Source organism: Hibiscus syriacus, unplaced genomic scaffold (assembly GCF_006381635.1).
Source record: "Hibiscus syriacus cultivar Baekdansim isolate YM2019G1 unplaced genomic scaffold, ASM638163v2 tig00111318_pilon, whole genome shotgun sequence".
In the NCBI taxonomy this organism is placed as follows: domain Eukaryota; kingdom Viridiplantae; phylum Streptophyta; class Magnoliopsida; order Malvales; family Malvaceae; genus Hibiscus; species Hibiscus syriacus.
The window spans coordinates 580,995-602,089 of NW_024063058.1; the positions used below are offsets into that span (position 1 = coordinate 580,995).

The following is a 21,095-nucleotide window of genomic DNA, read 5'->3' on the forward strand; positions in this document are numbered from 1 at the left end:
ATGCACTCCAGGCTATTTTGAAACATCGAAGCAAATTTGTTCACCAATGCACACCCTAGTGTACCGATGCACTAAGTCTTCCAACGGTCGAAATATTTGAATTTTACACATAGTATACTGATGCACATAGCCTATGCATTGATGCACCATACGCTCCCAGCTATTTTATTAATTATTTTCACACAATAACGACTCTATTGAGTCCACTAATGATCCCCAACGTTCAGATCCAAGGAGTATTTAAACAAGCTTAAGAGTCATTGATCAAGCACAATGAACAAGAAAAAAGAGAGAATCAAAGAGAAAGCATCAAACTCATTGTTTGAGCACTTCAAGCCTATTTTTCATTCAATATTCATTTTTCTTTCAAGAACACTACTTGTACTCAATTTTATTATTCTTGAGTGTTCTTTCTTTGTTCTAGAATTGTGCAAACAATCTACCTTGTGAGGTTTTCTTGTAAGTTTATGAAATTTGTGTATTTCTCTTTGAAAAAGAGTGTGCTCAAGAATTTAGGGTATAATTCTTGAGGAAGTTGTAAGGTTACTCTTTGTCCTCAAAAGAAAGAACAAATTAGTGCATTTATTGGAAAATCCTTAATGTGGATAGCTAAGGTAGTGGACATAGACTTTGGTTGAGAAAGTCAAACCACTCTAAATCGCTGTGCAAATATTTTCAATTTTCTGCAAAAGCTTCCACCGAAATCTTTAATTGTTAATTCACCCCTTTTGGCCTATTACGTCGATCAATTAACTCAATAATTGGTATCAGAGCCTCACTCATTTAAAGGTTTAATCGCCTATTGAGTCGATTCGGGAAGATTTACATCGATAATCAAGTCATCAATGGCCTCCACTTCAAATTTCGATTTCGATCTTGATTCATTGCCCGTCAACAAGCCTCCCTTCTTCAATGAGCTAATTATGCTTATTGGAAGAATAGGATGATGTATTTCATTCAAGCAAGTGACATGGGAGCATGGAACATTATAGAAGACGGATAAATCAAACCTTCCACTCATCAAGATTGTAGAGTGAATGAGATACAAAAATGTTCCTGCTCAACTCCAAAGCTATCTATATTATTTTTTGTGCTCTTGGACTGGATAAATACGGGAGAGTTTCATCTTGTACAACCGCCAAGGAGATATGGATAAACTACAAGTCACTCATGAAGGCACAAACGAGGTAAAAGAATCTAAAATTAGTCTTCTAACTCATAGCTATGAAATTTCAGGATGAAATTGGATGAAGATATCAAAACTATGACGGATGGATTCTCCACGATTTTGAATAGTCTCAAATCATATAGAGAAATTATTTCAAATGACAAGCTTTTAGGAAATTAGTTTACTCTAATCCAAAAGCTTGGCAATCAAAGAAGATGACGATTATCGAGGCTAAGAACTTAAAATCCTTGACCCTCGATGAGCTTATTGGCTCTCTCCTAACTCATGAAATGATGCTTAAAGAAGAGGAAGACCTCTAAAAAAGAGACGAGCCAAAGAAGAAGACGGAAAAAAAGAAAAACATTAGAGTTGCTCTCAAATCAACAAAAGATGAGAGTGATTCGGATGAAGATGATGATGGCAAGGAAATGACATTGTTTACCAAACGATTCAGAAAATTAATGAGGCCAAACCGAGGAAGAAAATTTAAACGAAATAAAGGTTTCAAGAATGAACCAAAAGAGAAGGACCGATCATTTGCTATGAATGCAAAAAGCTGGGGCATGTCAAATATGATTGACCATAATTGAAGAAAAAGGGTCAATCAAAGAATAAGCACAAGGCTCAAGTGGCTACATGGAGTGATGAAGAAGGTTCAAATGAAGAGGAACAAGAAGTAGCAAACTTGTGCTTGATGACATTCAGAGAGGATTCTCAGGTAACCTCTAACTCATTTGATTTAGATGATTTATCTTATGATGAGTTATTAGATGATTATAATGGGTTGGCTTCGTATTATAAGACTTTATTTTCAAAATAAAAAAATGATATTTCAAAATTGAAAAATGAAAATAGTCTTATGTCCAAAACCAACAATAATCTTGAAAGTAAGATCGAAGAATTGCAAATCAAATTAGATGAATTTGAAAAGAAAAACACTGATTTGCATAACTTACTTTCAAGAGTAAATAACGATCATCAAAAGAAAATTGATGACCTCAAAGCTTCTTTTAATAAAGTTAATCCAAAACGTTTTGAAAATAGAGAAAGTTCAAAAATCAACTTTGTTAGAAAAAGTTTTAAAAACTACAATTATAGAGGTCCCCAAAGAACCTCAAATAGAAAAATCGTTAGAAGTATATGGGTTCCCAAAGAAATCATTATTACTAAAGATAAGGATATCCTATACAAATGAATACCTAAGGGGACTAGGATTTTGAATACTAATGAATATGGACTCAAAAGAATTTGGGTACCAAAAATCAAAAATTAATCTATGTTTGTAGGAAAAATAGTATTGCTACAAGGCACGGGAAACAAATTCAAATTCATGGTACCTTGATAGTGGATGCTCAAGACACATGACTGGAGATAAGAGTCGGTTCATAGATCTTAATGCCAAAAATGGAGGAGATGTGACTTTTGGTGATAATTCAAAAGGTCACATTGAAGGTATAGATACTATAGGTAATACCTCTTCCATACAAATTAAGAATGTTTTATATGTGAATGGATTAAAGCATAATCTATTGAGTATTAGTTAATTGTGTGATAAGGGATTCAATGTCATGTTTGAAACTAATGGTTGTAAAATCGTTGACATTGCATATAATCAGATTATGTTTGTTGGTCATAGAATAGAAAACATATACATGGTGCATATACATGGTGCATTTAGATTCTATAGATATGACTAATTTATGCCTAGTTGCTAAGGATGAGCATGATAGTTGGTTATGGCATAGGAGACTAGGACATGCTAGCATGAGTGTTTTACAATGACTAATTCAAGGAGATTTAGTTTGAGGGTTGCCTATACTAAAATTTGATAATGATAAAATCTGTGATGTTTGTGCTAAAGGAAAACAAAAACGAATTTATTTTAAATCTATTAATGACGTATCCACTAGTAGAGTATTACAATTGATCCATATAGATCTTTTTGGGCCATCTAGAACTACTAGCTTGGGTGGAAAACAATATGCATTTGTCTTGGTAGATGATTATTCTAGATATACTTAGGTTCTATTCTTAAGTACTAAAGATGAAGCATTAGAAAAGTTCATCACTTTTTCAAAAGTAATCCAAAATGAAAAAGATTACTCTATAACTAGTGTTAGGAGTGATCATGGAACTGAATTTGAAATCTTGGATTTACTGAATTTTGTAATTCTAATGGTATTAGCCATAATTTTTCAGCACCTTGAACCTCTCAACAAAATGAAGTTGTTGAGAGGAAAAATCGAACTTTAGAAGAAATGGCTAGAACCATGCATTGTGAAAACAATTTGCCAAAATATTTTTGGGCAGAAGCCACAAATACCGCTTATTATGTTATTAATCGAGTAATGATTAGGCCTATTTTGTAATGATTAGGCCTATTTAGAAGAAAACTCCATATGAACTTTTCAAAAATAAAAAGCCTAATATTAGCTATTTTCATCATTTTGGATGTAAATGTTTTGTTTTAAACAACGGTAAATAAAATCTTGGAAAATTTGATGTTAAAAGTGATTAAGGAATTTTTCTGGTTATTTCTTAAATTCTAAAGCTTATCAAGTATTTAATAAAAGAACTTTAGTTGTAGAAGAGTCTATACATGTTGTTTTCGATGATAATCCTCTTCCGAGGAAAGATTCTTGTGTAAATGATGATGTAGGTATTGTAAACACAAATGACGTTAGACATGACATTGGAGAACCATCATCAAAGAAAGAAACGAAAGATGAGAAAACTCAAGATCCTCTGAGAATCTAATCATTGAAGAAAGGGAAGTCTCTTACCCTAGAGAGTACAACTATGTCAAGGATGGTGAGATAATATGTGATCCATCCAAAGGGGTAACAACTCAATCTTCTCTTAGAAATATATGTAATTATGTTGTATTTATCTCATGCATAGAGCCTAAGAATATTAAAGAAGCATTGAATGATGAACATTGGATTATGGCTATGCAAGAAGAGTTAAATCAATTTGAGAGAAGTAAAGTATGGACATTAGTTGAAAGGCCTAATAATAAATCTATTGTAGGTACTAGATAGGTATTTAGGAATAAGATTGATGAAAGTGGTAATATAGTGAGAAACAAGGCTAGACTTGTTGCTCAAGGCTATACTCAAGAAGAAGGCATAGACTATGATGAAACATATGCTCTCGTAGCTAGGATGGAAGCAATTAGAATGTTATTAGCATTTGCATGTTTTCATGAATTTAAATTATATCAAATAGATGTTAAAAGTGCATTTTTAAATGGTTTCATAAAAGAGGAAGTGTATGTGGAACAACCTCTAGTTTTGAAGATTCAAAATTTCCAGATTATGTTTTTAAATTGACAAAAACACTTTATGGTTTAAAACAAGCTCCTAAAGCTAGGTATGAAAGATTGTCAAATTTTTTAATTGAAAAATGTTTTTCAAAAAGGAAAGTTGACATTACATTGTTTTTAAAGCATAAAGGTAAAGATTTATTAGTAGTTCAAATTTATGTTGATAATATAAAATTTGGTTCTACTAATGATGCTCTTTGCCAAGAATTTTCTAAGCTAATGCAGAGTGAATTCGAGATGAGCATGATGGGGGAGCTCTCATTTTTCTTGGGACTCCAAATCAAGCAAAGAAAATATGACATCTTCATCAATCAATCTAAGTACGCAAGGATATGCTCAAGAAGTTTGGACTGGAAAATGGGAAACCTCATTCCACTCCAATGAGCTCATCAACAAAGCATGACAAAGATGAAGGAGGTAAATGTGGATGTTAAATTGTATAGGTCAATGATTGGCACTTTGCTATATCTAATCGCAAGTAGGCCGGCCATTATGTTTAGTGTTTACTTATGTGCTAGATTTCTATCATGTCTTAAGGAATCACATTTACTAGCTGTTAAGAGGATCTTTAGATACCTTAAGGACACTCCTAGTTTAGGATTTTGGTATCCTAGAGACTCTAGCTTTAGCTTGCATGCCTTCTCAGATGCGAATTATGGAGGATGCAAAATAGATAGGAAAAGCACCTCCGGTACTTGCCAATTCATAGGAAATATGATGATTTCTTGGTTTTCAAAAAACAAAATTGTGTTGCATTATCTACCACTGAAGCGGAATACATTTTAGCAGGTAGTTATTGTGCCCAAGTTTTATGGATGAAACAACAACTTTTTGATTATGGAATTAAAGTAGGTACCATACCTATCAAGTGTGATAATACTAGTGTTATTTGTCTCACTAAAAATCCCATCCAATACTTTAGAACTAAGCACATTGAAATTAGACATCATTTCATTAGAGATCATATCGCTAAAGAAGATATAGTTCTAGAATATGTTGATACTTTGCACCAATTAGAGGATATTTTCACAAAACCTTTAGATAAAAAAGATTTTGGACACTTAGGAGAGAATTAAGTTTGACCAACCAACCTTGACTTAGTGTTTAAAATAAGTTTAGCACTTTTTAATTAGTTTTTTGGAAAATGTTTATAAAAAAATATTTTTGTTGCATTCTTTGCTATTAGTTAGGGGGAGTATATGATTCTTAGTGAAAATTAATTATATGTTCAAATTATGTTTAAAGATAGATTTGATTGATTGAACATGATTAATTTTCAATATTTGGGTTGCCAATACCACTAAAGCTAAATAATTTAGCATTTTGAGTGTTTAAAATGAATTTTTGACATTTTTGTGCATAATAATTCGATACACTACCCAGTGCATCGATGCATCCCTTGAATGTGCATTGATTCACCATGAAGGAGTACCGATGCATGCCTTGAATATGCATAGATGAACTCTGTTGTGCATCGATACACCATTCGGTTTTTGGGTTTAAATTGCTTATTTTCTTCATTCCTTTAAAACCCCAAAACCTCTTAACTTAAGCCATTCGACCCTCTCTTACCCTAATCTCAAAATTACTTCAAAATCAACATTCTAAAGTCGGAATCCAACTGCTCTTCAACTCGTAATCTATTTCTATCATTAAATTATGCAACACATCATCACATTCTAACTTAAATCCAAATTTTCAAGGTTATCTATTACATTTCGATTTTAAACCATGTTTAATCCCAAACAACCTAGTACTTCGTCTAGTCGCTCAAGCCAAAACCGACCTCCTATTCCTCCACCTAATCCAAATCCAAATGAACTAAATATGACCATTCTAAACTCATGTTTCAACGTACCTGGTCGTAGACAGTATCTCTACCATATGTACCACACTTGTTTTGAGTCATACAAAATCCGGAAGAACGTATCCCTTCGATCCAAGCTATGGAAGATATGAATTTTCAATATCTTCTTACTCTTAAATCCTGGAAGTTTGATAATCTCTTTAAACTCAAACCTATTGTTTATCAATGATTAGTCCGTATCTTCTATTTCAATGCGGTATGTGTCCAAAACGAACGTCGATCCGAAACCATAGGTATTCGATCCTTTCTTTTAGGTCAATTCATTTTTATTGACTCCGACACATTCACTACCCATTTTGGACTAGATAACTTAGGTTTATATAATGAAAATGAGACTGTGGCATCACCCTATAAGTGTAAGGATAGTGTTAGTACCTTACTATCTCATCACGATCGATTCCTACATTTGTTGATCTCTTGATGGTTTCGAGCATCCAGAGGTAGGTACTCTCCCTTAGGAAAATAGATATATGGTGGATACATTGTATCCAAAATAATAAGAAGATTAATCTGGCACAGATCATCTTTAGTGAATTAGTAGATACCGTAAACAATGTCCCTTCTAAGAATATAGAAACTTTAGTTTACGGATGTCTTCTTAGTAACTTGTTTATCAAACTCGGTCTTAGGGTCAATCTTGATATTCTAATCCCTCTCCAAAACCAAATCAATTTCACTTCTTTAAAGAAAGCGGATGGAAACAGGATAAGGAAACTGGCCAATGGGTTTATCGTCCCACTGAGCAAACTCCGGGAGCCAGCTCTTCACGAGCTCCACCTCCTCTGGCACCGGCATCTGATGACGATCCATAGCTTCAACAGCTTATGCAAGATATTGATGAGGTCGTACCTGACGATGATTCTCCGGCATCGGAATCGGAACCGACACAGCAAGAGGAATAAATGCCTCCATATTTTCGAACATTTATGGAGTCATTTAATCTAAGGTTTGCTTTATGGAGTCTCAACTGACTGAGTTTCAACGTGAGATGCGTGAATATATGGATGCTCTCACACTTGAAGTGCGAGCACATTATCCTCCTCCTCCCGATCCTCCTATGGACGACTAGACCTACCTTGCTTTAGTTTGCTTAAATTGAACCCCAAACTCAAAACTTTGAATTATAAAACATTTTGATGTTTATGGATTATTTTTATTTTGGATGTTTGAACTTAATATATATATATATTTGATATGTTTGAATTTTCTTTTTGAGCTTAATATTTATTTTTGCATCTTTACATATCAGATGCATTATGACCAATTTTGCCATTTCACATTTGTTTATGAATATTGAATTATGAACCTAATGGCTAACCTTTCTCTTGATCTTTGATCTTAGCAACTTAAGCTATATTTATTTATAATCAATTGGCTATGCTTTTCAAAAACTTGTTTAAAAATGAGTTTTAGAGTCCTTTTTATTTAACAAAAAGGGAGAGAAAGATGTGTTATAGTAAGGGGTAATTTTTCAAAAATTGATTTCAAATATGATTTTCTTGAAAAATATTAAAATTACTCAAATGTTTTGTTATATAAAAAAGGGGGAGATTGTTGAAAACATTTTGATGTTTCGATATAACAATTTAAGTATAAAAGAATTTTAAGATTTTACAAATCATTTTAAAAGTATATTCGATTCAATTATTCGAATATCAAAATATTACTCCAAGTTTTTCAAAGTTCAATTTCAATAAAGTGTAAAATTGTGGTTCATACTTAAAATATTTTTGAAACAATTTTCACAAAGTATTTCGAACCAAAAACGAGCCAAAAATCAATTTTATGAAGGGATGTGCCGATGCACTTATTTGATGCATCGATGCACACCCATTTCGAATGCAATTTATGAACCGATGCATAGCCATGCATCGATGCACTCTGGTTTTTATTAAAACATCGAATTGATTTTGTGTACTGATGCACACACCATGCATCGATACACTCCAGGCTATTTTGAAACATCGAAGCAAATTTGTGCACCAATGCACACCCTAGTGTACCGATACACTAAGTCTTCCAACAGTCGAAATATTTGAATTTTACACATAGTGTACCGATGCACAAAGCCTATGCATCGATGCACCATTGATCAAGCTTAGGAGCCAAGGAGTAACGGCTCTATTGACTCCACTAATGATCCCCAATGTTTAGAAGTAATCCAAGGAGTATTTAAACAAGCTTAGGAGCCATTGATCAAGCACAATCAACAAGAGAAAAGTGAGATTCAAAGATAAAGCATCAAACTCATTGTTTGAGCACTTCAAGCCTATTTTTCATTCAATATTCATTTTTCTTTCAGAAACACTACTTGTACTCAATTGTATTATTCTTGAGTGTTCTTTATTTTTTCTAGAATTGTGCAAACAATCTACCTTGTGAGGTTTTCTTATAAGTTTGTGAAATTTTGTATTTCTCTTTGAAAAAGAGTGTGCTCAAGAATTTAGGTATAATTCTTGAGAGAGTTGTAAGGTTACTCTTTGTCCTCAAAAGAAAGAACAAATTAGTGCATTTATTGGAAAATACTTAATGTGGATAGCTAAGATATTGGACGTAGACTTTGGTTGAGAAAATCGAACCACTCTAAATCGTTGTGCAAATATTTTCAATTTTCTGCAAAAAACTTCTACTGAAATCTTTAATTGCCAATTAACCCTCTCTTGACATATTCTGTCGATCGATTAACTCAACAAAAATAATTTTTTTATTTCTATAATTAAACAAAATCAAAATTATATATATAACTGAATAAATTAAAATTTGTGTAATTTTAATATTCATCGCATACGAAAATTAACATGAGAACACTAAACGTTTAGCTACGAAAATAAGAATTCAAAGTACAAAGACTATAAAAGATTTAACGTGATAACGTGCAAAACATGATATTGAATAGAATGTGCTATTTGTTAAAATTATGTCTGAGAATGGCTACTTGAAAGTCAATTGGATACATAAATTTGCTACAGTTTGATTTTCCCCCACTATTTTGAAACATTTGGTTACGGAAAAAATACCTATCACGTTTTACATGGCTCATCAATTCTCCCTACCACTTCAATTTAATGCAACAATCACACCCGATTAACGTGGACGGCAGGTTTCATGATTATGAAAAATTATTAGATGGTCGACTCACCATGTCATTCGTTGTCCCAACCATAATAATTTTCATTTCATTTTTTATAAGGTGAATATTTATCTCTTTCTACGTGTAAATAAAGATTGGACATTTATTTGAAATTATTTTAAAATTTGTGACTCTCATTCACTAGGATCATAGATCATGTGCTAATTGGGACCATGAGAGATTATTATTATTATTATTTTTTGATAAATTTATTTTTGGAATTCGATTAATCGAGAACCTAAGAACGTGCCGATTTATTATAAGCTGCTTTTAGTTTTACACTATCAAATTTCTCTTTTTGCTTTAATGATCAAACCTTATGAGAGATGCGTTCTAGTGATGAAATGGAAGTTAAAAATAGATGAAGAAGATGGAGGGGGGGCGTTTGCCGAATCAAGTAGTAAACCCAGGAAAGTGGGACGCCATAAATGTGTATCTATAAGTCTCTTTTGTGTTGACACTTGTCCACGTTGAATGATGCTACACAATATGTTTGTGATTTGTGATGGACTCATTGGTTGGGGTTGAGTTTGATAACCGGCCACCCACCAATGTTTTTATTTTTTCCTAAAACTTTCATTAGTGAGGTATATTGGATAAATTAGTATTATTTGTTGTTATGATGCTTCAATAATTAGTAAATTTTAATAGGTTTTAAAAATAAGTTAATTGTCTAAGATATTCTTAAACTATAATTCACCTTTTAAATTGATCTTTAAACTTTTATGCATTCAATACCAATCTTAAACTATCTTTATCATTTTATTTTAACCATTTCGTTTAATCGATAGAGTTAACGTCACGTTAACATAATGATCAAAATAAGGTTATGTTAATAGTTTAAGTATTGATATAAATCATTCTATAGTATAGAAGCCGATTATAGTTTAGGGTATCTTGTACAATTGTTTACTTTCAAACCATGTGGTGTTTCCGGGAAATTCATCATCGGAACCTTCTGAATTGAACCTGACATTTCTGAAAATTGGGTCTTTACTATATCTCCAATTAAAAACGTGGAGTATTACGTTTTAACCCCCAAACAATAAATTTCCAAAAGAGAATATTAAAGAAATAAAACCTAAACTCGATTCTTTTTATTACACGAAACAAATAGTCAAAGTTAAAATTCCACGTCGAATCCATTATCGTACGAGTAAGAAGAAACTGGAAAAAGTTAAAACATAAAATTACAGAGGTTAAATTATTTCATTAATCCTTATTAATATCTTTTTATTTAATTTGATTAGTTTAAGTTAAAAAAACTTAACCCTGTTATCTTTTCATCGTTAGGATTACAATTAAAATTTTAAAAATTAAAACTAATCGAATTGAAGTAAGTAATGAAAAAAAATGACCGATTAGAAAAATTGGTTTTGCACGTGCATGATATCACATCTAAGACGCAAGCTATTACGAAGAGCTCAAGACCCATAACCTATTCCTCGCGTGCTCTTCATTTCTTTGTGTCCGAATCAAAGCTTTGAATGATAGACTTTTCGGTCTTTGTTCATTCTTCGGCCTCCATCAGTCCAAATTCCACCAATATTTCCTATAAATTCCAATATTCCATCAATGTTTGCTCCCACAATTCTTTCTTCATTCTATCACTGAATATTATTAATTCACACGACGCACAATAATATTCCGTTCCACCCTCTATTCTTTTTTCTTTTTTCCACTCGCCAATGGAGTTTTCGAGAAACAACAGTCGACAGCTCTTGTCCAAGATAGCCACTAACGACGGGCATGGCGAGAACTCGCCGTATTTCGATGGATGGAAAGCCTACGATAGCAACCCTTTTCACCCAACACAGAACCCTCACGGTGTCATTCAGATGGGACTTGCTGAGAATCAGGTTGATGTTTATATTCATTACCTTTTTCTTTATTTGGATGTCAAGTCCGGATTTTTCCCAGAAATTATCTTAACTTTTTCTTCTTCTTCTTCTTTTCATTCAGCTTTGCTTTGATTTGATCGAAAAATGGATACTGGAAAACCCCGACGCTTCCATCTGCACAGCCGAAGGCGTCGATAAGTTCAGAGATATCGCCATCTTTCAGGATTATCATGGCCTCAAGGAGTTAGAGAGGTATATATATATGTGAACAAAATACCACCATCTTCATTATCACTTTCTAACGTAGTCAAGAGCTAATTATTAAAGGCGGTATCTTCTTCTTCAGGGAGTAGCGAAGTTTATGGGAAGAATAGGCGGAAACCGGGTCACATTTGACCCGAACCGTATAGTCATGAGCGGCGGAGCCACCGGTGCTAACGAGACCGTCATGTTTTGCTTGGCCGATCCAGGCGACGCTTTTCTTGTGCCTTCACCTTATTATGCAGGGTAGGTGATTGTTTTTTAAACTGTTTTTTGCTTCTTCATTTTATAGTATTTAGAATTTGGTTTTTTGAAGTCAACACCAACAATTCAAAATGACTTGATAATGAGTTTATTCAATAAGTTAGATCAAGCTCACGTGACCTAAAAAAACTAGCAAAGTATTTACAGTAATTAATTAGTTAATCAATATAAAAGATAATATTATGCGAATTAGACTTCTATCTTTGACCTACCACTTCCACAAAATTGTAAAAGTATAACTTTTATCTGACTCTGATTCCTCAATTTCAAATAATTGTGTACAGCTAGCTTTAATTCTTTGGACAATTTCCTTTCTCTCTCTCTAAATTTCATGCTTTATTAAGTGTTAAAAACGTAATTATCCTCTTACTTTGTTTCTCCTTCACGTCTTAATTCACATTTATTCTTTATTTTTAATTATATTTCACCTTTAGTCGTTAATTTTGTTTTTGTTAATTGAAATTAAACCATGCAGATTTGCTCGGGATCTAAGGTGGCGCACTGGGATGGACATAGTTCCAGTCGACTGCGAAAGTTGGAACAATTTTCGAATAACAAGAGCTGCCCTCGAAGAAGCCTATGAAAAAGCTCAGAGATCCAACATCAATATCAAAGGCGTCATCATTGCCAACCCTTCGAACCCTCTTGGCACGGTTCTCGACAAAGACACGATGAGAAGCTTGATCAGTTTTATCAACGACAAGAGCATCCACCTCGTCTGCGACGAAATCTATGCCGCCACGGTGTTCGGCTCTCCTCGGTTCACCAGCATCGCCGAGATCATACAAGACATGGATTGCGACCGTGACTTGATTCATATTGTTTACAGCTTGTCAAAGGACATGGGTTCCCTGGTTTTCGGGTCGGCATCGTTTACTCTTTCAACGACGATGTTATGAATTGTGCCCGAAAGATGTCGAGTTTCGGATTGGTTTCGTCTCAGACTCAGTTTTTGCTCGCTGCGATGCTGAACGACGAGGAGTTCGTCGGGAATTTCTTAAGGGAAAGTTCCAAGCGGTTAGCCAAAAGACACAATGTGTTCACTAAAGGACTCGAACGAGTAGGGATTTCGAGCTTAAAAAGCCACGCCGGTTTGTTTTTCTGGATGGACATGCGACCACTCCTCAAAGAACAAACCGTCAAAGCTGAGATAGAACTCTGGCGTGTGATAATCAACAAAGTGAAACTCAATGTCTCGCCGGGCTCGTCTTTCCAATGCTCGGAGCCCGGCTGGTTCCGCGTCTGCTTTGCAAACATGGACGACGAGACAGTCGAAGTAGCACTCGAGAGAATCCGAGAATTCGTGCTTCAAGGAAAGGAAAAAAATCACTCATCGGAGAAATCCAAGCACTGGAAAAATCAGAACCTTCGCCTCAGCTTCTCTTCGTCTAGGTTATACGACGAAAGCCTCATCTCTCCGCACATGATGTCGCCTCATTCCCCGATTCCTCGGTCACCCCTCGTTCGAGCCAGAAATTAAACTAAACCCTAATAGTTATGACGTATATGTAGGTTTGCATGCACACCTAATAATGTTTAGCGAGTGATTATAGTTAAATTTAGGAGATTAGTACGGCTCAGATTGATTTAGTTAGTATCTTTTAGTCTGACGCCGATAAATACTAATCATTTATTTTCCCACATTAAAAACCTATGCTGTTAAAGCATTATTTTTGTGGGAGATGATCAGTGTGCACTGTAGTATTGGTAAATTTGTATGTTCCATTCTTACAATACTTGGAACCTTTATTTGTACCAATTGATGTTTGGTTATTTCAATCATCATGATAAATATGTGATTTGTTTTTATAATTATTTGCATTTTATATATTTTTCTTGTTCATATTTGTAACGTGTAATATAATTATGCCCAACGTTATTACGTCATCTTTATTAATTACATATACCTAGTACCTACCACTATCAAAAGGTCCTAAAATTAGGTCCAGGTGTTACATATATAAAGGGAGGTTCATCAGTTATTGGAGAAACACCTAATTCTTGTTCGCTAAACAAAATCTCAAATATTAAATTGGATAATACACGAAACTCAAATCTACGATTATATAATGGTTTAATATCAAAATAAGTGTTGAAATTATACTTAAAATTTTTAATAGGTGTTTAAACTATTTTCAATCCATCCATATGTCTAATGTTATAAACGTTATCTATCTAGGTGCTCGAACCGTCAACGGCATTAATTTCTTTCTTTAAGTGACACATGTCACAATCTAGTAATTTTAGAAATTTATTTAAAAATAATAAAAATAATTTATTTATGAAAAAAAACCCAATTTTTTTTCAAAAAAAAAAATCAAACTCTTAAAATTCTTATTCTAGTCCCATTCACTCCAACAGCCGGTCATCTCCGGCCACCTTTCGCCGACGACCGGCCACCCATACATCACCAACCACCCAACGACTAGTCATAACTCTTATTATCATCTCAAAACTCAAAATTCTCAAATCCCTAAATTTAAATTCTAATATCTAAAGTCTCAAATACTCAATCCTTCAAATTTGATCATGATAATCAACCGTTTCATCGACCGTGGTAGCCGACCATTTGGCCAGTCATTTAATCAATCGTTTGACGTGTGGCCATGGAAGGAGGGAGAAGGGGAGGGCCTCGCGGGAAGAAAGGTTCTGGTTTTTTTTAATAATATTTTTATTTTTTTAAAATAAAAAATTTAAAATTTAAGATTGTGACACGTGTCACTTAACGGGAAAATTAACAATGTGCTGAGCATTTAAATGGGTAACGTTTGGAACGTTAGGCAACTGGATAAGTCAAAAAATAGTTTAAGTACCTATTCGAGAATTTAGATATAGTTTAAACACTTATTTTGATATTAAACCTTATATAAAAACAATCCACTAAGGAAGCTCTCCAATTGACAACTGTCCTTAATATCTTTTATGATTACAAGAATAATGTTCAATTTGAGTTAATTCCTATAAAAAAAACTCCGCATGATGAGTATGTGAATTTTTCTTAAAAATACATTTCTAACACTAAAAAAAAACCTTTTTATATATATTTAGACATTGAGTGTATAAAAAATGAAATATTCAATCTATCTTTTTATATATTTGAATTTTTTTTTTGAAAAGTACATATTTGAATTTTTTTTGAAAATTACATATTTGAATATTGTATTTAGTATTAGGGATTGATTCATGATGTATACTGATACAAATTATGAGTTAATACTCAGATTCTCTTTGATTTTAAGTTTATCGATAACTTTTGGTAGTTGTATTCGGGCAATAATGTTATATGGGCAATGTGTTAGAAACAATGGTGTTGTAGAGCCAGACTTTGCAAATAATAAAGTCTCTGGCAGCAATCTTTAGCGTAAGAGGTTTGTGGTCTGTTGAGCTTGCGTTTCTGAAGGTTGCGTATAAATCTTGTATATAGTGCTAACGTGTACAAATCGTAAGAAGTTTACTAATTTTTGGTGGAGTGGTGGATCAGAATGATAAAAAGTTTTATTGGGTTAGAATGCTGCAAAATGTACTTATTTTCGTGAAGCTAGGTGGTGTTGTATAGTATTTAATCTCCGGGGGTTGTTCGACGAATCAGTACAAGAAGATTGGTAGATTGTTGTCCACTCGAGAATGGGGGTGTTATTGACTGTCTCGTGGTGTGGTTCACTGGTCAAGGGGTTCGAGCCATTTTTAGTACGACGATGGAGCATGGGAAACGATGTAGCTAGTGCAAATTGGTTGATGGTGCCCAAGTGATTTTCCATGCTAGTGCAGTGATTGTTTGAGTGTTTCTTGGTGAAGTATATTTTGTTCTCTTTGTCTCACTAAGTGTTTGTTGTTCTGAATTGAGCATGTGTCACTTTGATGAGAGGGTTCAGGTTAGATAATGTCATTGAATCTAGTGGGTTTGTAATGATTTGTTTCGATTGAACATATGTTTTCCGAATGGCTTTAGTCGAGACATTCTTTTTCCTCTATTTAGGCTTAAGAATATTTTTAACGAGATCTCGACCATAATTATTATCTTTGTATATTTTCGCTCTCAATACATACAAGACGCTCCTTTCAAAAAAAGATGTTCTTTGATTTTATGTAAATATTTAAATTTATTATTAAACTTTGAATTGTTCATAAGAATAAATACTTTAAATATCCATTTTATAGATTAAATTTCGACTAAAAAAAGAAACTTCAATTCAGAAACTCGAGAAGATCATCGTGTATTTCACCAGTGATTCATTGTACCTTAATTTATCTCTCCTAATAACCAGAAAACTTAATCATGATACCATGTTAGAATTAAAGGCTAATCATATATGATAACAGATAGACATAAGATTTTACGTTAGACAGGACAAACTTATAATATTTTAGGAATAGAAAACATCTAAAAGATACTAGAATTTAAAATTTTTAGAGAACAATATCCCCTTTGTCGGTCTCTCTTTATATACAGAAATATTATTAATACAGTTTAATAAAATAGATTTAAACTATATCTTTATATACAAGAATTTGTAACCAACTGCCCAACTTTCAACAATCTTCATCAAACATAACAATTTCTGAAGTTAACATTAGAGTGGCAACTTTTGATGTTGAAATAGTTTGATGTCGTAGAGACGTAAAACTGAAGTTAATTTCCCCAGGGGGGTAGACAACCAGCCCCCACCACCAACACGATGTTTGTACCCTAAGCTGCATTTAATTGTTTGCACCTTCTTCTAACCATCTCTTCAAGATATGACGCCCGATGCTCTCTTTTTTGCAGGAAATGGAGTCCAGAAGCCACTAATCAGCTATAAATGTCTTTATATTTTGTATAAATTTTGACTTTGTTAGCTCAATCCAATATTGACTCTTGCGTAGGGTTTCTGTTCGCCGTCCAGCTTCTGCTGTTGTCCACGTGTCGAATCAAATATTATGTAGTGTTAAATCATAAACATTAACACTTTTATTTTATTCTATTTTTGTTATTAATTTTTTAAAAGTGATTTTTCATCATTTAGTTATTGATTTATAACATTTTGGTTGGTGTGAAGTTAAGTATTGTTAATTTTTTAGTTTTTTTATATGGGCATAAAAAATAGATTATTTTTAATTTGATTCTTAACGTTTAGAATAAATATTAATTTCATCATTGAGTTTTAAATAAAATATTAATTTAATTTTTAAATTCAATCAAAGTTTTCCTTGTTTGTCACTGTTTACCACATCGTTGATCGTCATTTTTGCTGTCATCATCAATGATTATCGGACTCCTAAATTTTCAGCCAACTCCTTTTGAACCTCTTGAACGTGAATATGATGTTCATTTTGTCGGAAAATCCATCGAATTCCATAAATCTAGCATAAAACAATTTACTTCCTTTAAAATTAAATTATAACAATAAATTTATAATCAATATTTTATTTAAGATAATTAAACATACTTATATTTAATTTATTTTTCCTAATATAATCATTAATATCTACATTAGATTATTAGATCTAAAAGATAATAAAATATTTAGTTATGATCAGGATTCATAAACAAATCTTAAATTATTTGCGAAAATATTTGGTTGTATGTTCATGAACATATTCGTGAATATGTTGACGAAAATATTCGTTTAATATATTCACCGACATTAAACAAATGAATAAGAATATATAATTTTAAATAAACAAAACAAATTTTCAAATTTTCAAATAAACACAAAAAGGCTTAAAAATAAGAAGCCAACATTAATAGAGTAATATGAGTTTCACAATTTATACATTACATGCATAATGAGAAACCTGTTTTACCACAAGGTTTTAATCAATTGAATAAAAAAAAGGCAATAGGTTTTATATTAATAGCAGGGACGGAGCCACTAAGGGCTTGGGACGCCCCTCCCCAGCTAAAAATTATTTTTTTATCTTTAATTTATATATAAATTTTAAATATTTGTGAGATAATTATGGAGTTACCCCTTAATTTTAGAGAAGTTATACTTTGTCTCCTCATATTGAAATCCTGACTCGTCTCTAATTAATAAGGTTTAAGGTTTACATGATTAGAAGATAAGAATGGGAAATTATTAGAGGTGAGGATGCAAAGAGAATTTGATACGTGGAGACAATGTCAAAAAGTAGCAGCCCAGGAGAGCTGATCTCAAACACAGTATTGTCGTCCTTTTGACGAAGGAAAAACAAAACATGGCTGTGGTTGTGGACTGGTTTTGTTTTTTTATTCACAATTCAGCACGTGCACGTCTCTACGTCTCCAACAATGCTGGGTTGGGATCAATTTCCATTAAAACTGCGTTCTCCTGAAAAATCCTTTCCTTGGAATATTTACGTCATCTAAATCTTCTTTATTTTAGAAATTTTTTTATTAAGTTAAGGTGATTGTAAAATAATATATATTTTTTCAATCATTTAACAATGAAAGTTCAATTTCCTACTACAGTGACATTTAGGAACAACAACGATTCCTTTAACCATTGATGTAAATTGATTCATGTATTTAGAAAATTAATTACTAGTAAACAGTGGAAAATGTTTTATATAATTCACACCGGGAACCATTTTCATGTATATGAATCAGAATTTCAAGAAATTGATTCCATCACGACTTAAACAAGTTGTGTAAAACACAAACAATTTCTGTTTTTCGCCAACTGACAATCTGGTAGTCAGAGTTTGGGCAATGCAAAATTAGTTTATTCAAAGAGCTGATTTGAAGTTAATCTTATTGACAAATGCAGCAAGTGTAATTATTGTTTGATGAAAACACTAGGCCATTTGATATTCATAAAAGGCAGGCCATCTCTTAATGATATTCACAGCTTTGTGCATCTGATGATATTCGAATTCAAAATGTGGAAAAAAAATATTCTAATCTTGCTTGCGGTGGCCAAGATTCAAAAAGACCAGGGTTAGCAGCAGCACAGTGAAGGATAAGATTGAAGAAGTGGTGGTACATGCAGAAACCGATCTGATGGAGACAAATTTATTATACTTTAAGAATATATTTATAGTATTTTGAGAGATGAAAATAAATTATGAGTTAAAATATAAAAATATATAAAGTTTTAATGAAGCAGATCCTTCTGCAAGCCCCTCAATCCATCACTTATACATGATATCCCTTTCTCGATTCCTGTGGAATTTGCAAGGCCGGACACACGGCAATCTAAGGCCAGCCCAAATTAAAAATATAATAAATTGGGCCAAGATCCTACTTCCAAACTAGTGTATAAGATCCAGCTCCAATTGGGTTGGATCTACTTTGTTGGGTACATAGAACAGGTTTTACCTAATTGAAATCAATTTGATTTTTTTAATACGTTGGGTGAATATTTTATTGATATAATGACAAAATTGATATACTAATGTTTTTCAAACATTTCATTATTGGACAAAATGCCTTTTGATTAGATAAAAACTGTTAATTGGCTAATGGTCAATACCTCCTGTAGACACTAATTTTTCATACTATTATTATTATTATTAAAATTAAAATTATTATTATATATTATTATTATTATTATTAAAAAAATAAATAAATACAAGCCCAAAATCCCTAAGGCCCAACCCGTTTACAGTTGGCCCAACAGACCCAAAACCTAATTAGGGTTTTCATATTTTCTGCTAGGGTTTCTCAACCTTATCCAAGCCGCCGCCACCTCTGAAGCCATTCCAACCGCTGTCGACGCCTCCAATGCCAATGGTCCAACCAGCCACTGCCTCCAATGCCAGATGGTCCAACCAGCCGCTGCCGACGCTGCTGTTGCCAAGAAGCCAGCCTCGCCGAAGTCTCCAGAAGGCCAAATGGCCACCCACGTCAATGCCCTATGGTGAGTCACCACATAGTTCGGTGACTCACTGCCAAGAGCTCTATTATCTGGTCCAAGGAGAGCTCGGTGGTGGCTATAAAGCCACCGAACCTGCAAAATGAAAAAAAGAAGGGAGAGGATGACCACAACAGCAACCATACAGGACAACAACGACGAACAACGAACAACCACCGAGAGCAAGAACAGAGAGCAACCATAACTTAAAAACCACTCCAACAAATAGCCATTCAAGGAAAAACAAAGAGAAATGAGAGAAACTTACAAGACCCTCGAAGCCCTCCAAACCGCCGTCGAACCATTAAAATACCGAAGGTATTTTCCTTAGATTTAGGAAATACTAGGGGTTTTAGGAGAAAAGGGTATTGGATTCGACTTTAGTGTCGAAAAAGGTTCGATTTGGGGTAATTTCATAATTTTCGACCACCATAAACGGTGGCCGGCGATGGTGGTCGGTGCCGGAGCACGGCTGCCGGTCGGTGGCCTGCCAATCTCGGTGGGATGCTTTTAGAGAGAAGGCAGAGAGAAAAAAATTTCTCTCATTTGGAGAGAGAAAAAAGGAAAAATGAGAAGGAATGGCCTTTAGGGCTGGTTTTCTGAGTTTAAATACCCCTTTCCAAACGACATCGTTTTGGGGAGAGGTATCTGTGTAATTTCAGGGGCCTTCAAAACCGTTCCGTGGTCGTTGTATCTTTTAGTTATTTCAATTTGGTCACTAAATTATATTTCTGAATATTTTAATTTGATCTTATAATTTTATTTTATTTATAATTTAGTCACCATATATCTATGTTTAAATATTTTAGGTAAATATCTATTTAGTCCCTTATAATTTTAATTAATTTTATTTTAATCCCATATTAAAATTTAAGGCTAAATTACACTCTTAATGTCTATATTACACGATATTTATAACTATGTCCATTAATTGTTTATATTTTATAATTTAATAACCGACTTTTATATAATTTTAATTTTGACCATAAGTTATATATTTTGCAATTTAATATTATTGCTTTTAATTTCTTTTATTTTGATCATTATTTATTTGCAATATTATTTTATTATTACTTTTGATATATATTTAAATTATTACTTTTATTATTATTTTATTATTATCTTAGTCATATATATATATATATATATATATATATATATTTAAATAATAATATTTTTTAATATTAATAAAATGGCAGTCTTAAAGCAATTAGATGTCCTATTCAGGTATTTTAAAAATAAATAAATATTGTATTTAAAAAAACCAAAAAATACATATTTTTTTATTTAAATTATTTTCTTAGGAAAAATTATTATTTTTAAATATTTATTTATTTTTCAAATATTAAGAAAGGGCAGTCTTAAAGCAATTAGATGTCCTTTTATGATGTTTTAAATAAATAAACATTTTATTTATAATTTATA

At 32.8% G+C, this 21,095-nt stretch overlaps 1 pseudogene; it reads left to right on the top strand.

Annotated features, from left to right (window-relative positions):
* The first annotated feature begins 11,453 nt into the window (after positions 1 to 11,453).
* On the top strand, positions 11,454 to 13,646 carry LOC120158515 (annotated as a pseudogene).
* The last annotated feature ends 7,449 nt before the right edge of the window (positions 13,647 to 21,095 follow it).